Raw genomic sequence first — 20,553 nt, 5'->3', positions numbered from 1 at the left:
TTGAGTTTTCAAATCCATAACATGGTATATCTCTCCATTTAAAAAAAGATTTTCATTAATAGCTCTTTAAAAAGTTGTCAGGAATTCCTTGGCGGTCCAGTGGTTGGGACTCCACACTTTCACTGCCGAGGCTGAGGGGTGCATCCCTGGTTGCCGAACTAAGATCCCGCAAGCCATGCTACACGGCCAAAAGAAAGAAAAAAAAGAAAAAGAAAGTTGTGTAATTTTTCTCTGTACATTTTTGTATGTCTTTCGTTTAAGTTAATCCTGTGTCCTTCGTGTACATGAAATATTGTCTGTTTAAAGTGTTAACTGTATAAATTTAAGAATAAATTTAATTTCTAATGATATATGATTGATATGAGGCTAACAGTCATAATACCACCACCTGACAGGGATACTAAAAAACTGAAAAATTACAGACCATCTTACTCATGACTGTGATGGAAAAATCCTAAAAAAATTTAACTAATCAAATTCAACACTGTATAAAACAACTAATTTCTCATCACCAAGTTGCATTAATTCCAGGAATGCCAGGTTAGCCTAATATTAGAAACTTCATTTGCTATAACTCACATACTTACAAAGAAAAGGAGGTAAAATATGATTATTTTGATAGTGTAGATTTTTTTTTATTTTTTTATCTAGGACCATGTGATTTTTTATTTTATTTTTTTTGGCGGTACACGGGCCCCTCACTGTTGTGGCCTCTCCCGCCACAGAGCACAGGCTCCGGATGCACAGGCCCAGCAGCCATGGCCCACGGGCCCAGCCGCTCCGCGGCACGTGGGATCCTCCCAGACCGGGGCACGAACCCATGTCCCCTGCATTGGCAGGCGGACTCCCAACCACTGCGCCACCAGGGAGGCCCGATAGTGTAGATTTTTAAAATAAAATTAAGCATTCATTCATGATTTGAAAACTAATAATAGAAGAAGACTACCTTAGTCTAAAAAATGTTAGCTTCGAAAACCATAGGGCAAACATTATTTTTAATGGCTAAACATAGAAAACATCTCTTTTTAGATTAAGAAGATTCCAAGGATGACTTATGTTTAATATTAAAATGGAAATCCTTGCCAGATCAATTTGGTAAGAAAAAGAAAGGCATAATGATTTGAAGAGAAGAAACAAAACTGTCACTATTAACAAATGATATTACCTTCATTGAGAATTCAAAAAAATTTATAGGTAAATTAGAATTAATAACAGAATTTAGTAAGTTTGCTTGGTACAAAAATCAGTATACACAAAGCAATTGTATTGCCTTATACCAGCAACCAAAAGTTAATGTAATTGTAGAAACACATACTATTTAAAATAGTGAAAAAATATACATTACCTGGAATGAAATGTACCAAATATTTGTAAACTTTTAAGGACAAAATTGGAATATTTTATTAAATTAACATTAAAATCCCTACCATGTTCATGGGTTGGAAGTTTCAAAATCATAAAAGTGGCAAATCCCATCAATTGATATGTAGATTTGATGTAATTTAAGTCAGAATACCAACTTGTTTTTGGTGAACCTGCCAATCTGAGTCTAAAATTTGTATGGAAAAGCAAAACTTAATAGCTTTAGTTTTAGCCAAACTAAAAGCAAAACTCATTCCTGAAGAAGAACAATGGAGGTGGAATGCCTGACAAGGTATAAAGAATTATTATAAAGCTATAGTATAGTAAGTTGATATCTGCAAATGCAGAAACAAAGACAAATGCAACAGAGTAGAAAACTCAAAACCAAAACTAATATGTATAAACTCGGTTTATGAGAGCGTTTTCATTGAAGATGTACTTTACAATAAAAGGAGCTATGAAAACTGGTTATTCATATGTGAAAAAATGAAATTGGGATCCTATTCACACCATATTCTCCTTTCCAGTAAATCCACCTGTGTGAAAAAGATAAATATGAAAGATAGAACTACACAATCTATATAGGCAGTTATCTATCAAAATTTGGAACAAGAATAGGTTTCTGGAACTTCCCCTGTGGCAAAGTGGTTAAGAATCTGCCTGCCAATGCAGGGGACATGGGTTCAAGTTCTGGTCTGGGAAGATCCCACATGCTGCGGAGCAACTAAGCCTGTATGCCACAACTACTGAGCCCACGTGCCACAACTACTGAGCCCACGTGCCACAACTACTGAGCCCACGTGCCACAAGTGCTGAGCCTGCGTACCACAGCTACTGAGCCTGTGTGCCACAGCTACTGAAGCCCACGCACCTAGAGCCTGTTCTCCACAACAAGAGAAGCCACGGCAATGAGAAGCCCACACACAGCAACGAAGAGTAGCCCCCACTCGCTGCAATGCAGCCAAAAATAAAAATAATTAAATTTATTTTTAAAAAATTGGTTTCTTAGAGAAAACACACACACACACAAACCATAAGATAAATGATTGATAAATTTGACTATTCTACAATTAAGAATTCTGTTTAGCAAATGGCATCATAAAGAAAGTAAAAAGACAAGCCAAGAAGAAGAAATTTGCAACACATACAACCATTAAAAGAACAGTAATCAGAGCACAGAAAAAATTTCTACATATAAATAAGAAAAACCAATCCAATAGAAAAGTAGGCAGAAGTCTTGAATGGCACCACATAGAAGAGAATACTCAATGGCCAATAAACATATGAAAAGATCTTCACTTTTTTAGTAATTAGGTAAGTGAAAAGTAAAACACTATGAGATATCCTTTTACACCGTCCACAATGAAAAACAAATTAAATATCTGAAAATATCAAGTGTGATGAGGATATAGATCAATGGGTGCTGTTATACACTGCTGGTGGCAATATGAATTTATACCACAATATTAGGAAACAATTTGGCATTATCAAGTCAAATTGAATATATCCATACCCTTCTGGGTATATGCCTTATATTCTTGCATTGGGGTACATGTATAAGAATATTCATAGCAGCCCTTTTTGTAATGGGAAGAATCTAGAAACAAACAGAAATGTTTAGCAACACTAGAATGGACAAATAAATTTCAGTGTGTTCTGTAGACTGAATGTTTGTGTCCCTCAGCAAATTCATATGTTGAAATCCTAACCCCCAATGTGAAGGTATTAGGAGGTGGGGCCTTTGGGAGGTGATTAACTCATGAGGGTGGAACTCTCATGAATAGGATTAGCACTCTTATAAAAGAGACTCAAGGGAGCTCCCTCACCCCTTCTGCCATGTGAGGACACCCTCACCAGACACCAAATCTGCTGGCACCTTGGTCTTGGAATTCCCAACCTCCAAAACTGTGAAAAATAAATTTCTATTGTTTATGAGCTACCCAGTCTATGGTATTCTGTTAAAGCAAGCTGAATGGACTAGGACAGTCAGTATGTTAATAAAATGGAATACAATACAGCAATAGAATTGTGATTCCATTTATTCCCAACCATATAATTTGATATTTGGGTATATAATTATATTTGTGGAAATTTTCAAAGAAAAGCAAGGGGAGGATAAAGCAAAAATTTAGGTAAGGTATTGGGTCATGGGAGAAACATACAGAAAGCTTCAAATGTAATATAATGTTCTATTTCTTAAATAACTATTGTTTTTATAAAATATGTTTTTATTAATGCAATTCTAGCAATATAAAGTACTATGCAAAAAATTAAAACAAAACCCCAAACTCCCCACCAAAGATGTCACCACCTACACACATTGTGATCATGTAGTATTCTTTATGCGTATATACAGAAAGACTAGATACATAGAAAAAAAATTAGGATTGCTTCAGTTTTCTAGTGGGTATAAGAAACCACCCCTACACTTAGTGGCTTATACAACAAAAACCAATTATTTACTCATGATTATGCAACTGAGCAGAGCTTGGTGGGGTGGCTATCTTTACTTCATATGTTGGCTAGAGTTACTCATGTAGTTGTGTTCAGCTGGCAACTTAGGTGGGGTTGAATCATCTAAGATCACTTCCATGTTAGGAATCTCTGCTGGGATGGCTGGGATGGCCTAGGGCTCACTGGCCGGGCTTCTTTTCTTGCATGGAAAAAGCAGAGGCTACAAGTCTTTTAAGATCTGGGTGCCTAAGTCCGCGAACATCACTTCTGTGATGTTCTTTTGGTCAAAGCAAGTCACAAGTCCAGCTCAGACTCAAGGGGAAAGGAAACAGAGTCTACCTCTTAATGTGCAGAGAGACATGCCTACAGGGATGGGAGGAATCTTTGGAGGCTCTTAGGAAATGATATACCACTGTGATTGTAATCTGTACATTACTTTTCATAGTCTATTGGCAGAAAGCTGGTTTTGCATGGTTCTTTGAACAACTTCATTCAACAATTATTATTGAATATCTACTAAGTACCAGGAACTGTTTTAACCACCATAAGAGCAGTGAACTGAGTCTAGATTTAAATTATTTAGGAAATCATTCCAGCCATATGCCATTTTATACCAGAAAGGAATAAAATTTGGCTAAAGAGAGAAAGTTTCGTTAATTTAAATAAAAGAATAAGCACAAGTGATAGTTGCTGACCTTACTCAGTGGTTCACTTTTGATCAGATAGAACTAATAGAAAAAAAAGTTGCCAGAAATAAAAATCTTCTTGAGATTCCATTCAAATGCATTCAGCAAAGACCTACTACGTACAAAGATCTTTGCTGGCCCACTGGAACGGGAGCCTATCTTGGAAGCATTTGATTTGATTCAACTTAATAACGATGTGTTAAATATATGTGTGAGGCACCAAAGGCACCAAAGGAGATACAAAAGATTAAAAACACAGGATTCCTGCCCTCATGGTGGCACAATGTTGAATGCTCATGACTATGTATCAGAGGTAAGGTAAGTGCCATAAGTTGATATCAATGTAGTGCTAGGGGGCTAAGAGAAGCTAATATCTCATTCGTTTGTAGCGATCATTGAGTCTTCATGAAGGAAGTCACATCTGAGTTGGTTCTTGAAGACTGACTACATTTTCATTTGGGGAGGTGCCGGCAGGTTTATAGAAGGACAGAACACCTTGATGTGTTCTGTTACCATCAGCTCAGATGGTGGGTGCACATTACCTCCTTATTTCCAGATGAAACAAGCTGGTGTGGTCATTAATGGTACTTCAATGGTTTCCATTTTCTACCTGAATTCCTTGTTTAAATGACCTATTTACATTACTACTCCGGGTGACACCTATGCCTAGAGATGTCTGCTAGTTGAAAATGAACAAACAGCAGCTAGGTATTTCTTATCTCTAATGGATGATCTGCAAATCCCTTAGCTTTAGCATTTTGTGTGCAATGAATTTTTAAAAAAATGAATAAAAGGAAGAGAAAATGATGGACACACACATCTAGGTGCTTTGTGCAAACAGCATGTTATTCTTCTGTAAAGGTGACTCTAAGCTTAGGACAGGCAGTTTGGATGTGGCTGACACAGAACTGTGTGTGCCTTCTCACTTACTCGGTCTCCTCTTTGTGAAAAATGGACTTGTGTTTGAGGTTAAACTTGTTAACCTCTGCTATACTAATAGTCTTAGAGTACCATTTTCATCAGGATAATCCTCTATACAAAAGGCTAAAATGAGTCTGAACTGCCTACTTTAGCCTTGTCTTCTTTTTCTGTGCTCTTCGTTCTTAGAATAATAACTGTACTGTATCACAAACAGCATTCCCTTTCCCCCCTTCCCTTTAAATATTCTTTCATTTACTTATACGTTCAACAAATAAACATTTATTAAACAACTACTATATACTAGCCACTACTATGGACTTGGGATACATTTATCAAGAAAACAGACAAAATCTATATTCTGTTGGTGCTTATATTCTAGCAGGGAGAAACAAAAATAAATAATAAATTCAGTTTAAACAAGGAAATTATATAATATGTTTAAAGGTGATATGTCCTATGAAAAAAATAGAAGGCAAGGGAGTTGGAGATGAGTGCACGAATTACAGCTGTAAATAGATTTGTCTGGACGGGCCTCATTTAGAACTGGGTTAGCCTCTGGTCATCTAGGTGTGAGAGCCTTCTGGCCAGAGGCAGCCACCAGTGCTCAGGCCCTAAGGTGGGAGTTTGCCCAGGATTCTCTAGGAACAGCCCAATAGGTTAGTGTGATTGGAGCACAGTGAGCAGGGGGTGAGAATAGTAGGAGAGGAAGTGACAGAGGTAATGGGGACAGTTGATATAGGGACTTGTGGGACTTTGTAAGAACTTTGGCTTTTATTCTGAGTGAAATGGGAAGGCACTAGAGGTTCTTCAGGAGAGAAGTGACCCTTTCCCTTTCTTTGTGCTATTGTTGACATATATTTTACTTCTGTAAATGTTATTATTATTTTGAGATTTTATTCAATAAAGAGTCGAGGTTTTTAATTAAACCAAATTTAAAGTAGTATCCGAAACTAAAGTAATAATAAGCATATTTTGGTGGGTTCTTTAATCTGTTGCCTTTATAGTAATGTTATAGATGGTTAATATTTGCAACCGTACTGCTTTCTTTGTACTCAAAAGAAACTGATTCAACTTATTACACTTTATGTTCCTTTTTAAGAGTGGCAGTCATCGAGTCATTGTAATAAAATCAAATGATCATAAATTTCTTCCAGGAATTGTATTCCTGATGCACTGTGGTTTACTTGGAAGCCATTTAATAATATGGTACCAATCAGTATCCCACTGTATAAAGAATTAACTAAAGAACCCCAATTCCCAGGATGTAATTATTCAGTTCATATGTTGCTATTATTTTTGCTTTAAATATCAGTTGATTTTTTGGGGGATAACTTTTGGATTAATGTTTGCATGACATATCTTTTTCCATTTGTTTACTTTTAGCATACCCATGCTCTTATATGTGAAGTGAGTTTTTTGTAAATAGCATATTAATGGATCATTTTTTTTACCTACTGTTCTAATTTTGGTCTTTTTTTTTTTTTTTTTTTTTGCGGTACGCGGGCCTCTCACTGTTGTGGCCTCTCCCATTGCGGAGCACAGGCTCTGGACGCGGAGGCTCAGCGGCCATGGCTCACGGGCCCAGCCGCTCCGCGGCATGTGGGATCTTCCCGGACCGGGGCACGAACCCGTGTCCCCTGCATCGGCAGGCGGACTTCTCAACCACTGTGCCACCAGGGAAGCCCTAATTTTGGTCTTTTAATTGGTGTATTTAGATATTTATTTTGAGGGTAATTATTGATATGTTAGATCTTAAGTCTGCATTTTTGTTGTTTTCTGTTTGTTTCCTCTATTTCTCATTCCTCTGTTTCCCTTTTTTTTAACCTTCCTGTGGGTTACATGTACATTTTTTAGGATTCTATCTTGATTTATCTATTATCAAGTTTTTATGCATATCATTTACATAGTTTTCCTAGTGGTTTTCATGGCTAACTTAATTTTGATATAATTTCAAAGTTAAAGAAAAGTTGCAAGAGTAGTATAAAGAGCTCCTTTATCCTCTTTTTTCTTTCTTTTTTAAAAATTGAAGTATAGTTGATCTACAACATTATATTAGTGTCAGGTGTAAAACTTAGTGATTCAGTATTTTTACAGGTTATACTCCATTTAAAGTTTTTATAAAATAATAGTTATATTTCCCTTTGCTGTATAATATATCCTTTTTGCTTACTTATTTTATACCTAGTAGTTTGTATTCCATACCCCTATCTTGCCCTTCCTTTCTTCCTTCTCCCCACTGGTAACCACTAGTTTGTTGTCTATATCTGTGAGTCAGTTTCTGTTTTGTAATAGTCATTAATTTGTTTTAATTTTTAGATTGCACATATAAGTGATAACATAGAGTATTTGTCTTTGTCTGACTTATTTCACTAAGCATAATACCCTCTAGATCCATCCACATTGTTGCAAATTGCAGAATTTCATTCTTTTATATGATTGAGTAATATTCCATTGTGTTTATATACTACATCATCTTTATTCACTCATTTGTTGTTGGACGCTTAGGTTGCTTCTATATCTTGGCTATTCTAAATAATGCTTCTTGGAACACTGGGGTGCATTTATCTTTTTGAATTAGTGTTTTCATTTTCTTCAGATATATGTCCAGGAGTGGAATTGCTGGTCATATGTTAGTTCTATTTTTAGTTTTTTAGTAACCTTTATACTGTTTTCCACAGTGGCTGCACCAATTTACATTTCTACCAACAGTGTACAGGGGTTCCCTTTTCTGCATATCCTCGTCAACACTTGTAATTTCTTGTCTTTTTGATGATAGTCATTCTGACAAGTGTGAGGTGATATCTCATTGTGTTTTTTGATTTGCATTTCTCCGATGATTGGCAATGTTAAGCATCTTTTTATGTGCCTGTTGGCCATCTGTATGTCTTCTTTGGAAAAACGTCTATTCAGGTCTTCTGCTCATTTTTTAATCAGGTTGTTTGTATTTTTGGTATTGAGTTATATGAGCTGTTTATGTATTTTGTATATTAACTCCTTATTGGTCATATCATTTGAAAATATTTTCTCCCATTCAGTAGGCTGTCTTTTCTTTTTATCAGTGGTTTCCTTTGCTGTGCAAAAGCTTTTAAGTTTAATTAGCTTCCCTTTGTTTATTTTTGCTTTTATTTCCTTTGTCTTAGGAGACAGATCCAAAATAACATATTGCTATGATTTATGTTAAAAAGTGTTCTGCGTATGTTCTCTTCTAGAAGTTTTATGGTTTCAAGTCTTACATTTAGGTCTTTAATCCACTTTGAGTTTATTTATGCATATAGTGTGAGAAAATGTTTAATTTCATTCTTTTACATGTAGCTCTCCAGTTTTCCCAGTACCACTTATTGAAGAGACTGTCTTTTCTCCATTGTATATTCTTGCCTCCTTCATTGTAGATTAATTGACCATAAATGTGGGTGTTTGTTTCTGGGCTCTCTATTCTCTTCTATTGATCTATGCGTCTGTTTTTATGCCGGTACAATACTGTTTTGATTACGGTAGCTTTGAAGTATAGTCTGAAATCAGGGAATGTGATACCTCCAGGTTTGTTCTTCTTTCCTCAGGATTGCTTTGGCAATTCAGGGTCTTTTGTGGTTCCAGATATTCTAGAATTAGTTGTTCTAGTTCTGTGAAAAAATGTCCTGGGTACTTTGATAGGGATTGCATTAAACCTGTAGAGTGCTTTGGGTAATATGGACATTTTAACAATAATCATTCTTCCAATCCATGAACATGGAATATCTTTCCATTTCTTTGTATCATCTTCAATTTCCTTCATCAATTTTTTTAATACTTTTCAGAGTATAGGTCTTTCACCTCCTTGATAAAATTTATTCCTAGGTATTTTATTCTTTTTAATGTGATCTTAAATGAGATTGTTTTCTTCCTTTCTCTTTCTGATAGTTCACTATTGGTGTATAGAAAAGCAACAGGTTTCTGTATGTTAATCTTGTATCCTGCAACTTCACTGAATTCATGTATTAGTTCTAATAGATTTTTTGGTGGAGCCTTTAGGGTTTTCTAAATATAGTATCATGTCATCTGCAAATATTGATAGTTTTGCTTCTTCCCTTCCAATTTGGATACCTTTTGTTTATTTTTCTTGTCTTCCTGTATGCTTTTTTCTGAGATTCACCAATATTTTACATATTTCCCTATTTGATTAGCATTGTCTCTGTGGAGCATATATTTATGTGTGTGTGTATGTGAGTAAATTTTTTGAGCCACTTGAGAGTAAGTTGAAGGTATCATGCCTCTTTACTTCTAAATATTTCAGTATATATTTCCCAAGAATAAGGACATTCTTTTATAGAAGAATTATCAAAATCAGGAAATTCACATTGATACAATACTATTATCTAATTCACAGTCCATATTCAAATTTTGTTAGTTGTTTTAATTATTTTTTTTTATAAAACTCAATCCCTTTAGTCTCCTTTAACCTGGGAGCAAATTTTCATTTTTTCCTTATATTCCTTGACCTCAAATTTTTTGAGGAGTAAAGGTGATTATTTTGCAGAATGTTCATTAATTTGGGTTTGTCTGATGTTTCTTAAGGAAATATTCACATTACTTATTTACAATAGAGGACATTTGGTTACACTCTAAATCTGGCATTTTAGGGGTTTGTGTAAATAAATTAAGATATACTATGAGATATTATGCAGTCATCAAAATGATGGCATTTTTTTAACATAAGTTCTAAATATATTAAGAAGAAAAGGCAAGGCACAAAGCAGTCTGTAAAAATGAAACAATTTTTGTAAGCAAATATATAGTTATTTACATGGGCAAATTTGCATAGGAAATGGTGTGGAAGGAAATATGCCAAGCTATTAATTCTAGGTGTTATTATCTCTGGGTGGTAACTCAGAGATTTTTTTCCCATTTTTTTCCTTTTCAAGTTTTTCTCCAGTGAAGATCTATTATCCATGCGATTTTAAAAAGGAGAAAACATTTTTTCTATAAACCTAACAACGTTTTAAGGTTTTAACACCGAAGTGCCTTTATTTTTCTAGGAAAAAAAAAATAGAGTTAGATGAAGAGGCATTATGGTGTAATGGAAAATGCACTGAACTGAGATCAAGACAAATATCACTATTTACTATTTATAAAGTTGTGCTCAGGGGCTTCATGACTTTTAAGCCTCAGTTTCCTCATCTTTAAAATGGGGATCACAGGGACTTCCCTGGTGGTGCAGTGGATGGGACTCCACGCTCCCAATGCAGGGGGCCCAGGTTCGATGCCGGGTCAGGGAACCAGATCCCGCATATATGCTGCAACTAGGAGTTCACACACCACAACTAAGGAGCTGGAGAGCTGCAACTAAGGAGCCCGCCTGCTGAAGCTAAGACCTGGTGCAGCCAAATAAGTAAATCAATAAATAAATAGTTAAAAAGTGGGGATCACAGTATCACTTTTCTGTCTGCTTCACAGAGTTGTTTTGAGGATGAAATGGAATACTGTGTTATGTTGCTTTTTGTAATTTTTAAAAACCAATACCAATATTAATAAAAGGCACTCTTATTTTATTTTGTCATGGAAAACATTTCCAGATCATTGTATACTAGAGGTGAATTTTTCTTAAAATCATTTACAGTAAAAAAACCCCCAAACTCCCAGGCATCTGAACTTCACTCTTGAAAGTTTCTAGTGTTACTAATCTTTTCATTTCAAATAGACAGAACAGTAAGAGGAATTAGCAGATCACCCACTTTAACATTTATAGCTTATCCATGTCCTCGGCTAAAAAAACTTTGTTTTTTCTATTTATTCATCAATTTTTTCCCCCTTATTATGTGATCAGTTATTTCTTAGCTTTGAAAGATGGTGGAAAGTTCTTCTTTCCTCTTTAGAGATTTCTGATATGCCACATCCTAGGAAATAGAAATATAAGAGAAAGCTGTTAATGAACATGCAGTTACACCTAGGTGCTTCTGGGCTCTCGATCTTTCTCATAATAGTACAGCCCATTTTGGGGATGGGGATGCCTCATTGCATTTTGCTCCTCCTCCTGCCCAGGACTGCTGACCAGTAGGAGTAGCAGACCAGCTCAGGATGGAGACACAGGGAGCTACAGCATCACACAGCCTCAACCTGCACTGTACAGCGAATTTTGGAGGGAAGCAGAGTCTTCCATAAACACCAAATAAATTGCAGAGATAACTCACTAAGAATTAGCAATATATTCCATGAAGTAAGAAGTAAACATCCCAACATAGAACAAGTGGAACAATATCCAAAGTAGGACATAACAAGGAAGAAAGGAACAGTTAGTCAAACTGGTTAAAAATTATTTAAAGAATCAGTTGCTTGGCATACCTCATTAAGAGGTGGGATCGGTATCCCCTCCCCCTTAAATCTGACCTTACCTTAGTGACTCACTTGTAATTCAGAGAATGCAGCAGAAGTGACATTGTGTGATTTCTAAGGCAAGGTCAGAAAAGGCCATGTGCCTTCCACATTTCTCTCTTGGGATAAAGAAGCCATGTTCTATCATGGGATAGAAGAAGCTGTGTAAGAAATTCAACTAACTAAGAGCGCCACGCTGGAGAGGGTGTGAGTAGTCAGTGGAGCTCCTAGCAGAAGTTTAGCAGCACTTGCCAGCTACATGACTGAGGCAGTTTGGATGTCCAGCCAGGCAAGCCTTCAGATGTCTGCAGCCTCAGTGGACATCTGAATGCACCTGCACGAGAGACTCCAAGTGAGAGCATTTCCCAGATTCCCCACCTTTGAAATTGTGAGCAAAACCAAACCATTGTAGTTTATACTACTAAATTGTGGAATAATTTTTATACAGCAAGAATGACTGGAACAATCATATGGCCTCATGCATTTTTTTTAACATCTTTATTGGAGTATAATTGCTTTACAATGGTGTGTTAGCTTCTGCTTTACAACAAAGTGAATCAGTTATATATATATACATATGTTCCCATATCTCTTCCCTCTTGCATCTCCCTCCCTCCCACCCTCCCTATCCCACCCCTCCAGGCGATCACAAAGCACCGAGCTGATCTCCCTGTGCTATGTGGCTGCTTCCCACTAGCTATCTACCTTACGTTTGGTAGTGTATATATGTCCATGCCTCTCTCTCGCTTTGTCACAGCTTACCCTTCCCCCTCCCCATATCCTCAAGTCCATTCTCTAGTAGGTCTGTGTCTTTATTCCTGTCTTACCCCTAGGTTCTTCATGACATTTTTTTTTCTTAAATTCCATATATATGTGTTAGCATATGGTATTTGTCTCTCTCTTTCTGACTTACTTCACTCTGTATGACAGACTCTAGGTCTATCCACCTCATTACAAATAGCTCAATTTCGTGGCCTCATGCATTTTAAGGAAAAGTAAAAGCAAAGGTTTCAAGTGTAATTATTTTGCTATGAGAATCCCGGAGCAGGCACTCCCCTTGCCAGAACCCAATCTTCCATATCACACATCACTCTCCCTCCCACGTTCTCCCTTGGTCACACCCTGCAGCCCTGCATCAGCCTCAAATCTTCGCAAGCCAGGGTCGTTCAGGTTTTTCCTAGACCTTTTCATTATTCTAGTAGTTTCCAGCTCTATAAAAATCTATGGTGTGAGGAATTACTGTTCAAAACTAGCAAGAGAATAGAATATGTGTTTTGCTCAAAGCCGCTGATTGGATTTTGAATTATTTTGATTCTCTCGGACGTTCCAAGAACAAGATGCTTGTTTTTCCAAGATTCTTTCCTGCTGAATAATGGACTGCAAATCATGGTGTAACAGACTTTTGTTGTGAACCAGCCACAGGGACTCAACAGTCCTCTTCCCTTCTTCCTTTTTGATTTTGCTCAGACTACCTTCCTTACGTTACCTTCCATGGAGGCAGCAGGAGCATGTAAGAAGTAGATTTTTCTTGACCAATGTATAGGCTTTTCCCGTCTTGCCTCCATTCCAGTGACTTACATTGCTCTAAAATTTAAGGAAAATCTAATGCATGATTTAGTGAAAATTTCACAATTCATTGGCTATTTGAGGAGAGGCAGCAATAATTCCTCCCTCCCTCTCTTCCTTTCTTCAATCCTTCTTTCCTTCATTTTTGCTATTTCTTTTTTGATATGAGACAACTTATTACCTCTGGTATTTTCTTCTTATTTTTCCCTTTTTAAATTTTTTCCCTAGAAATAAGTCACTTTTATTTTTTCTTATTTATTCATTCAACAAACATTTACTGAGAACCTACCATGTGCTTCCCACTGTTCTAGCTATGAGAATCCATGAGTAAATGATACAAAGTCCTTGGCCTAATGGAGATTGCATAAATTAGTGGGTGTAAAGTATTATGCAGAAGAATAAAGTAGAGTGAGAAGGGTAGGTGTAGAGATGGAGCAGAAGCTCTTCCTATTTTATTTAGGTGTGTCATAGTCTTTTTGATAAAGTAATGTTTGAGCAAAGATCTGAAGGAAATTCTGTAGGCAGAATAATGCCCCCCTCCAAAGATTTCCATGTTCATATCTCTAAAACCATGCACGTGTTAGTTACCTTACATGTAAAAGGTACTTTGCAGATATGATTAAGTTAATGATTATGAGATGGGAAGATTATCCTGGATTACCCAGGTAGGTCCAATGTAATTACAAGGGTCCTTATAAGAGGGATGCAGGAGAGTCCATTAGGAGATGTGTATCAGAAGCAGAGTCAGAGAGATTTGAAGAGGCTGTGTTGCTGGCTTGAAGTTGGAGGGAAGGGATCATGAACCAAAGAATGCAAACAGCCTGTAGGATCTGAAAAAGGCATGGAAACAGCTTCTCCCCTAGAGCCTCCAGAAAGGATACAGCCCTGCTGGAGCCTTGATTCTAGGACTTTTGGCCTCCAGAACTGTAAGATAATAAATTTGTGTTGTTTTTAAGTTTGTGGTCATTTGTTACAACAGCAATTGGAAACTAATGCAGCAATGCAGAAGCAAGATTTGCAGGTAACCAGGGAAAGAGAAAACCCAGAGGAGAACATAGCAAGAGCTAAGGTCTTGAGGTGGCAGCATGTAGGATGGGTTGAAGAGCTGAAAGGGGTCCATGTGGTCATGAATCAAGTGAGTTGGAGGGAGGGTGTAAGAGTGGTAGAAAGAGATGAGGCCGGAGAACTGGAAGGTGTATGGACTCGGACCTTTTCTGTGAGTGAGCTGGGAACCCCCTGACATATAAAGCATTCATTACAGCTGAAAATATACAGCCCAGTTTGTTATTTGCTCTGTTTTCCCTAATTGCCAAAGTTTCTAATTTTCATCGTATCAGACCTGTTACATTTTTCCTTTAAGGATTTTTCCATTGCTTATATGCTTAGAAATTTCTTTCACACCTTAAGACTAATTAAATAACCAGCTGTAATTACTTCTGGTTTTTAATGATTTCATGTCTCCATTTAACTTTGTACTCTGGTTTGTTAAGTTTTATGCATAGTATTAGGTGAGGCTTTCACTTTATTATTCTTGACTTTTTTTCCAGTGGAAGCCAATGTTCCCAATAATATTTGTTAGATAGTTTATTATGTTCCCATGGGTGTATGATAGCATTTTATAATATATTAAATTCTTATCCATACTAAAATCTGTCTCCTGACTTCACATTCTGTTCCACTGATCTATTTGTTTGTTCTGGACCAGACCCTTTAGGTCTCTAGCAAAGTGTCAAAAATGTAAATGAGTAAATATTTTTTGAACAACTTGCTAAAGGTTTGGAAGTAAGAGGGAATTTGAGTCATTTGGGAAACTGAAATCAATTGTTCATATTGTTGGGGCATGGGGGAAGGAGGGGAGAAGGTAATGGAAGGGGGCAGTGTCTGGAAATGAGGCTGGAGGCATAGGCAGGACAGGTAATTCAAGCTGAGTAATATATACTATATTACAAGGGCAACGGAAAATTATTTATTAAAAGGTTCTAGGGCTTCCCTGGTGGCGCAGTGGTTGAGAGTCCGCCTGCCGATGCAGGGGACACGGGTTCGTGCCCTGGTCCGGGAAGATCCCACATGCCGTGGAGCGGCTGGGCCCGTGAGCCATGGCTGCTGAGCCTGCGCGTCCGGAGCCTGTGCTCCGCAACGGGAGAGGCCACAACAGTGAGAGGCCCGCGTACCAAAAAAAAAAAAAAAAGGTTCTAAGCAGAGACGTGACAGAATCAGATACAGCATGCTAAGGCAACCATAGTCCAAATGAACTCAGCGGAGAGCTAGAGCTCAAAGCCAGAGGTAAGCATAGGAATTTAAACCCTCTAGAAATTTGCATGATCTTGGAAGGGAGCATTGGACCTCACCAGTGCCTTTCCAAAGGTGAGCCCAAATTGACACTTGGGTCACGGGAATTGGTAAAAAAAATGGTGGCACATCCATAGTTTAAAATGTTTTTCCGTATTGGAGTAAACTCTAACCCCCAACCTCAACATTACAAATGATGCTGTAGGAGAATTTTTAACGAGATGGACAACAATTTGTGACATATTGCTAAGTGAAACTGGAAGGTCATCTCTGAGTAGTAGATTTATGTGTGATTCTAACCTTTTCTATTGCTTATTTGAAAAAATTTAAAGAATAAACTTGTTATACATTTTATAATTAAAAAGGGAAAATTTACTCTCAGAAAAAAAGACACTTGGATTCTGTATTTTCTGGATTTTTTAATGTCTGGAATGCCTGTTTTTTCTTTTACACAGGAATAACTACTCATGTGGAAATAGCATTTTTGTGCCACAACTTTACCCCCAGAAAATTCTATAGGCTTTTCTCTATTTTCTTTTGACATTTTTTATTGGAGAGAATTTTGAGGCCAGCAAGATGTTTTTTGTTGTTGGTGGTGGTGATTTTTAATTTTAAACATTTCCTTTGTGGGTAACATCTCTTTGTCCCTGAAAAGTTATAGGATGTTTATCCTTGTAATGGAGGAATTTTGACATTGGTCTGTTTTTGGTCATTTTACTTAGAACTTGTTAATTGCTTTTGCTCTGAATATTCTAATTCTTATGTTTCTAAGCTCAGAAAAGTTATGACTTCTAAAATTGTTCTGATTTTGTTGGTGTGACCATAACTTAATCCTTTGATTAGATTTTCATCTGAGCACTCTATATGTATAATTTCTTGTATAGTTTTTAGTTCTTGTCCTTTACACTACATTTTAGGAAAGCTCTTCAAGTTATTTTCCACATTTGCTTTATTTTCCATGTCATTCCTTCTCTTTAATATCTTCATTGCAGATTTTAATTCTGCTATTTCAGTGCTAGTTTCCATTTTGTCCTTCCTTATCTCACTCAGGCCCTGTTTATCTCTAATTATAGCCCTTGTTCTCATTTTGTTGCATTCTTACTTGTCTCCATTCTCTCTCTTTTACACTCACTATGTCCTCTTGGCCCCTATTTAGGATTGCCAAGTTTTCTAAAATTCCCCTGTGATTCCTGCCAAATATCATTTTCAAAGATAGGTAGGTCTCTTTTAGGTTATCAGAGTGATATTATCTTTTCCTCATGATACATTATTTTTTTTCATAGGGCCTATTTACATTTTTCTTCTTCTGTTTTTTTTTTTTTTTTTTTTTTGCGGTACGCGGGCCTCTCACTGTTGTGGCCTCTCCCGTTGCGGAGCGCAGGCTCAGCGGCCATGGCTCACGGGCCCAGCCGCTCCGTGGCACGTGGGATCTTCCTGGACCGGGGCATGAACCCGCATCCCCTGCATCAGCAGGTGGACGTTCAACCACTGCGCCACCAGGGAAGCCCTCTTCTTCTGTTTTTTTAAAAAATTGAAAATTAAAAATTTTACAAAAATTAAATTAAAGTTTTTAAATTAAAAACATTAAAATGTTTAATTAAAAGATTTAAAATTTTCACTTAAAATTGAAATTAAAATTTTTTTCTTCCTTTTTTTTAAAGCATGATAAGACCTATTCAGACTTGGTATTTATGTCATCAGCAAGGTCAGTGGCTTTCCCTTGAGTCTTTTTTTTTTTCTTTTTAAATTGGGGTATAGTTGTTTTACAATGTTCTGTTAGTTTCTACTGTACAGTGGAGTTCCCTGTGCTATACAGCAGGTTCTCATTAGTTAACTACTTTATACATATTAGTGTATGTATGTTAATCCCAATCTCCCAATTCATCCCATCCCCCTTTTCCCCCCTTTGTTTCCATACGTTTGTTCTCTACATCTGTGTCTCTATTTCTGCCTTGCAAACTGGTTCATCTGTACCATTTTTCTAGATTCCACGTATACGTGTTAATATACGATATTTGTTTTTCTCTTACTTCACTCTGTATGACAGTCTCTAGGTCCATCCACGTCTCTACAAATGACCCAATTTCATTCCTTTATATGGCTGAGTAATATTCCATTTTATGTATGTACCACATCTTCTTTATCCATTCATCTGTCGGTGGACATTTAGGTTGCTTCCATGCCCTGGCTATTGTAAATAGTGCTTCAATGAACATTGGGGTGCATGTGTCTTTTTGAATTATGGTTTTCTCTGGGTATATGCCCAGTAGTGGGATTGCTGGGTCGTATGGTAGTTCTATTTTTAGTTTTTTAGGAATCTCCGTACTGTTCTTCATAGCGGCTGTATCAACTTACATTCCCACCAACAGTGCAAGAGGGTTCCCTTTTCTCCACACTCTCTCCAGCATTTATTGTTTGTAGATTTTTCTGATGATACCCTTTCTAACCAGTGTGAAGTGATACCTCATTGTAGTTTTGATTTGCATTTCTCTAATAATTAGTGATGTTGAGCATCTTTTCATATGCCTCTTGGCCATCTATATATCTCTATGGAGAAAGGTCTATTTAGGTCTTCTGCTCATTTTTTGATTGGGTTGTTTGTTTTTTTGATATTGAGCTGTTTGTATATTTTGGAGATTAATCCTTTGTCTGTTGATTTGCTTGCAAATATTTTCTCCCATTCTGAGGGTTGTCTTTATGTCTTGTTTATAGTTTCCTTTGCTGTGCAAAAGCTTTTAAGTTTCATTAGGTCCCATTTGTTTATTTTTGTTTTTATTTCCAATACTCTAGTAGGTGGGTCAAAAAAGATCTTGCTGTGATTTATGTCCAAGAGTATTCTTCCTGTTTTCTTTAAGAGTTTTACAGTGTCTGGTCTTACATTTAGGTCTTTAATCCATTTTGAGTTTATTTTTGTGTATGGTTTTAGGGAGTGTTTTAATCTCATTCTTTTACATGTAGCTGTCCAGTTTTGCCAGCACCAGTTATTGAAGAGACTGTCTTTTCTCCATTGTATGTCCTTGCCTCCTTTGTCATAGATTAGTTGACCATAGGTACGTGGGTTTATCTCTTTGCTTTCTATCCTGTACCATTGATCTATATTTTTGTTCCAATACCATACTGTCTTGATTACTATAGCTTTGTAGTGTAGTCTGAAGTCAGGGAGACTGATTCCTCCAGCTCTGTTTTTTTTTCTCAAGATTGCTTTGGCTATTCGGGGTCTTTTGTGTCTCCATACAAATTTTAAGATTTTTTTGTTCTAGTTCTGTGAAAAATGTCTTTGGTAATTTGATAGGGATTGCATTGAATCTGTAGATTGCTTTGGGTAGTATAGTCATTTTCACAATATTGATTGTTCCAGTCCAAGAACATGGTATATATCTCCATCTGTTTGTGTCTTTTTTGCGCTATCTCATTGCGTACCTCAGCCAAAATATCATTATGTTCTGTAGATTTGTAGAGTGCATTCTGCTGGAATGAATCATGCTTTTCTCTTAGTTCCTTTTTCTGAACCCAAGAGCATGTGAAATATCACAGCCTGTGTTGTATATTCTTACCAAGGTCCTTCCCATTTCTGCCTTTGCTATAGATGTCTCCTTGTATGGAGCCAGAGAAAGAGACTAGAAGAAGGATGAAGTGTCTGCACTGTCATCTTTCAACTCAGCAGAGCCCTTTCTTTCACATAATGAAGCTTGAGAATCCCTGAGTTATCTTTACTCAATCCAGCTCCGTTGAAGTTTTAAGTTGGTGGAAATTCCTTTCCTTCCACACATTTCTATTATATTGTCTATTAATCTTATTGCTGGTTTCATAGTTTTCTGAATCTTCATCAGAATGTTAGTGTGTATTTAGGAAAAGTTGCTGCAGAAGTTGCTTAGCAGTACCATTTTATACCAAAGCCTTATATTTCCCTCTATTTGGCGGAAATATTTAAGTCTTTTGTTCAAGTGAAATATTTTTTTCTCAACATTGTTTTCTTATACAATTCCTTATTCTACTACATCCTTTCAATGTCTCAATTATTCTTTCTTTTCATTTCCTTTTAAGTCTCTTAAAATCCTTTTTGGAATTTGGAGGGACATAAATAATAAATGAATACATAAAATGAAATTTTATTTTTAAAAATGTAGCCAAATCACTAATATTAAAATAATACATAACTTCAAAAATTAATAATACTCACAATTTCCAAGCCAGATTGTGAACACTGAATGCTTCCTGTATATTATTAAGTTGATTGTCCACTCAGCGAGCTAGGTAAACACTATCATATTTATCTCTGGGCCAAGACTAAAGAACTGCAACCCATAGAAGAATTATTATTTTGATGTTTATGCTGCACTGTTGTTTTGAAGCAGCTCCTGTTTGTTTACAGACTTTTCATTCATTTTGAAATAGTCCCTGAAGAAGGAAGGAAGTGTTTCTATCTCTTTAGACCATGGGTTGTCTGGGGCTTATAGATGGAGAGATAGGCATTCTTGATTATATGTTTTCCAGCCCATATCCATCTCCAAATTCTCTGTTTTTTCTCTGTGTCATGCTGCCTCAGTATTACCAAATAGTTCTTTCCCGATAACGAGGATGGTCTCTCTACTACAATCTGCAGAGGTACAGTATACTGTAATAGTTGTGCTCAGTTGCAAACATTTCGGGTACTGCCATAGTTTCCATGAAATTTTATTCTGTCCAGATTCTCAAAAGTATAATATATGACCAGAAAACATTTCAAGACTAAGGGAGAATTCCACTCAGTTTTCTAACTGTGTAAAATAATCTCATTTTCCCAGAGTTGTTCAAGAATGCAAAAGGATATAGATTATTTCTTAAGACACGTGTGCTCCATATACCATGAGGGACTCTCTGTCCTCAAAAATAAACAAGGGTAGTGAATAATTTCTTCTACTTTTATAAATATTTAATCTGGCATCCCTAA

This window comes from Monodon monoceros, unplaced genomic scaffold (assembly GCF_005190385.1).
Source record: "Monodon monoceros isolate NGI ecotype Baffin Bay Population unplaced genomic scaffold, NGI_Narwhal_1 Super_Scaffold_5, whole genome shotgun sequence".
Lineage (NCBI taxonomy): Eukaryota > Metazoa > Chordata > Mammalia > Artiodactyla > Monodontidae > Monodon > Monodon monoceros.
Note: the sequence above shows the minus strand (reverse complement) of the source record.